This window comes from Macaca fascicularis, chromosome 1 (genome assembly GCF_037993035.2).
Source record: "Macaca fascicularis isolate 582-1 chromosome 1, T2T-MFA8v1.1".
Taxonomy (NCBI): Eukaryota; Metazoa; Chordata; class Mammalia; order Primates; family Cercopithecidae; genus Macaca; species Macaca fascicularis.
Window position 1 is genome coordinate 167,135,465 of NC_088375.1, and position 4,002 is coordinate 167,139,466.

The following is a 4,002-nucleotide window of genomic DNA, read 5'->3' on the forward strand; positions in this document are numbered from 1 at the left end:
AAGTTTCCTTATACCCCTTGGTAATCCCTTTCTCCTATCCCTCTGCTTCTCCCCATTTTTAGGCTATAATGATCGATTTGCTCCTGTCATTATATATTAGCCTACATTTGCTAGAATTTTATATAAATGGAATCATATAATATGTACTCATTTTTTACCTAGATTATTTCATTTATAATTATTTTGAGTTGATCTACATTGATGCCTATATGGACAATTCATTCCTTTTCATTGCTAAGAATTATTCCACTGTATGGATATACCAGTATACCACAACTTGTTTATCCACTAACCTGTTGTTAGACATTTGGGTTGTTTCCAGGTTTTTGCGATTTCAAATAAAGCTGCTTGTGATATTTGTGCACAAGTCTTAAAAATATAAAACACTTCACGAATTTGCCTGTCATCCTTGTGCAGGGGCCATGCTAATCTTCTCTGTATCATTCTAATTTTAGTATGTGTGCTGCCAAAGCGAGCACCACTCAATGGTTGTTGAGTGACAGACTGAATAAATGCATTCTCATATAGTTTGATGTCCACCGAATGCTAGCTGAAACTGGGGTCATTGTCATTGCTGTGGTTATTGATGACAGTCATGGACAGATGGCAGCAGAGCTGGTAACAGCAGCCAGCTAAGCACCAGGCATTTTCTACCACCATGTACTGTTTCTGAGAGTAGATTCAGGAAACTGGGAATGAACTGTAATCACTGATTCATTCAACAAATATTTAGGCGTTGTTAGATGAAGTGCAAAAGTGAGTAAGGCAGTCTCTGCTTTTGAGGGGTTTACAGCTTGGTGGGGGTAAAAGACCTAAAAACATGAAGTCACTGACATGTCAGAGGCCATATAAATTTGCTAGGCCTGCCATAACAGAGTACCACAAACTGAATGGCTTAGAAAAACAGAATTTTACTATCTCACCATTCTGCAAGCTAGAAGTTCAAGACCAAGGTGTCAGCAGGGCCATTCCTCTCTGCTCAGCTCAAATGTCACTTTCCTTGAAAAGCTTTCTGGAATTAGCCAGATTCCCCTGTTAATTATTCTCTTGGTGTACTCTACTCCTCCGCTCTGGTGGAGCTGGAGAGGGATCTGCTCCAGACCTCTCCCCTACTTCTGGTAGTTCCTTGGCTTGTGGCAACATCAACTCTAATCTTCACATGGCCTGCTCCCTGTGCATGTCTGTCTCTGTGACCAAATTTTTCCCTTTGTATAAGGACATTTATAAAGACCTTATCTCCAGATAAGGTCACATAAGGCACCAGAGGTTAGGATTCCAACTTATCTTTTGGGGGGACACAATTCAGCCCAGAACGGAGGCATGCTGGGAGGCCTGCAGGTGATCCATCGGAGCAGCAGGAGGAAATCATCCACTCCAGGCGGGGTGAAGGACAGGGGAGGGGAAGAAAAGGTTTCTCAGGGTGGGTAAACCTTGGGCTGAGTCTTCAAGGGTAAATAGGTATTTCAAGCAGCCCAGGATAGAGGTGAGGGTGAGGCCATAGGTGTGGAGGGAGTGGGATACGTGGGCAGGAACCAGATCATGAAACACATGATGAAACCAGAGTTGGTTCTGAATGTCCCCAGTTCCTCAAGCCCTTGGGCATGATCCTTTCATTCAATATTCGAACGGAAAAGCTGAAGTAGCCATGCCACCAACAGTGGGAAGCCCAGTATCCCTGAGGATTCGGTGTGGTTCTGGGGGTAGGGCGAGGCGGTGCTCTCCTGGCTCTGGGCTCTGTGGCCCTGGTCCTCTGTCCCTCGCTGCTCTCAGCTCTGCTGCTGCAATCAGCCCCTGAAGTCTGTCCTCTGCATCTTCCTTGCTGGGCAGCAGCTCACTTCCTCCATTCCCCAAAACACCAGTAACATCCAAGTGCTGGGATGGCCAGCTCACACTGCAGGCTTGAGAGAGCCAAAGAACGCCACAGTACAGACAGAAAACCATTTATGATGAAACACTGACCGTGGTGACCCCAACGTGCATAGGCCACCTCCACCATAGGAAGGTTCTTACCAGCCAGCTTTATCTTCTTAAGGACCTGTGACCACCACCTCCTCTGTCTCACCAGTTACAATCTCCTAGAAACTTTTAGAAAGACCAATTCCCGGGTCAGGTGCGGTGGCTCACACCTGTAATCCCAGCAGTTTGGGACGCCGAGGAGAGCGGATCACCTGAGGTCGGGAGTTCGAGACCAGTCTGACCAACATGGAGAAATCCCTGTCTCTACTAAAAATACAAAATTAGCTGGGAATGGTGGCGCATGCCTGTGATCCTAGCTAGTCGGGAGGCTGAGGCAGGAGAACCCAACCCAGGAGGTGGAGGTTGTGGTGAGCCAAGATCACACCATGGCACTCTAGCCTGGGCAACAAGAGCCAGATGCTGTCTCAAAAAATAAATAAATAAATAAATAAATAAATAAAATAAAAGACCAATTCCCAGTACTCACCTCAAATCATTTTAGTCTGAATCTATGAAAGTGGGGCCAGCTGGGCATGCATTTGAAAACTCCCAGGTAATTCTAGAGAATACTACTCTGAATCTAGGCCTTCCTCATATCTCCCCATCCCCACTGTTCTGGCAGCAAGGAAAGCTCTAGTTCCTTACTGTATAGAGCAATTCCTCTCTCTTTGTCTCTCTTTCTCTCTGTCTCTCTCACTTGTTCTCACTTATCCAAGCCTAAGCATATAAGCCATACCTTCTCAAAAATATAAAATCCATCACAGTGTTTTCCTAAATAACAGAATTTTTTTTTTTTTTTTTTTTTTTTTTTTTTTTTTTTGAGATGGAGTCTTGCTCTATCACCCAGACTGGAGTGCAGTGGTACAATCTCGGCTCACTGCAACCTCCACCTCCCAAGTTCAAGCTATTCTCCTGCCTCAGCCTCCTGAGTAGCTGGAATTACAGGGGCCCACCACCACACCAGGCTAATTTTTGTAATTTTAGTAGAGATGGGATTTTGCCATGTTGGCCCAGGTGGTCTCAAACTCCTGACCTCAAGGGATCTGCCCACCTCAGCCTCCCAAAGTGCTGGGATTTACAGGTGTGAGCCACCACACCCAGCCAGAATTATTTTTCTTTTTTTCTTTTTTTCTTTTTTTTTTTTTGAGACGGAGTCTCGCTCTGTCACCCAGGCTGGAGTGCAGTGGCCGGATCTCAGCTCACTGCAAGCTCCGCCTCCCGGGTTCACGCCATTCTCCGGCCTCAGCCTCCCAAATAGCTGGGACTACAGGCGCCCGCCACCTCACCCGGCTAGTTTTTTGTATTTCTTAATAGAGACGGGGTTTCACCGTGTTAGCCAGAATGGTCTCGATCTCCTGACCTCGTGATCCGCCCGTCTCGGCCTCCCAAAGTGCTGGGATTACAGGCGTGAGCCACCGCGCCCGGCCAGAATTATTTTTCTTTAAAATGAATTGTATCTCTCCGCTAAAAGGGAAGCTTTCATTTTAAATACCATATTTTAGTGACTTTCAGATTTCAATATTTTTCACATTTTAGTCTCTGAAATTGAATGTGTTTTATGATCAATGGGATATCATAGTTTCATCAACAGCATTATTTAGCACTTCACATAATAAAACACCTTACAGTTATAAGGAGATTTGATTTGATGAAATCATGTAGCAATAATTTTTTTATTTTTCCTGTCATAAAGGCAAGTCTTGCCAAGGAGTTTGGACTTTATACTCTAAGTAATAAGAGGCTGTCAAGGGGTTTTAAAGGAAGGAGCGACATGGCAAAGTTTTGCTTCCGAGAACCTCTTCATCTCATGCCAATGGGAATAAAGTAGGGATTCTCCTCACTGAGCTGGAATAACCTGCTTAGGGGTGAAAGGATCCAAACTTGCTTCCTTTGGGGCATGAAGGTTCAATTCCTTGTGTTAAGGCCACGTGTCACTGTGGTTCAGACACCAGCTCTCTCCCAAGAGACCCCAGGAGACCGCATTCATTGCCTTGATGAATTCTCCACTTAAGGGGCCTGCTCTCTTGCAGGCCAGGAGACCTGTTT

The 4,002-nt window shown here is 45.3% G+C and overlaps 1 non-coding gene across 1 annotated transcript; it reads right to left on the reverse strand.

Moving 5' to 3' along the window:
* Positions 1-372: 372 nt before the first annotated feature.
* On the reverse strand, positions 373-479 carry LOC123570827 (U6 spliceosomal RNA). The gene has a single exon (XR_006695041.1). It is a non-coding gene; the product is annotated as a U6 spliceosomal RNA (small nuclear RNA).
* Positions 480-4,002: the final 3,523 nt, after the last annotated feature.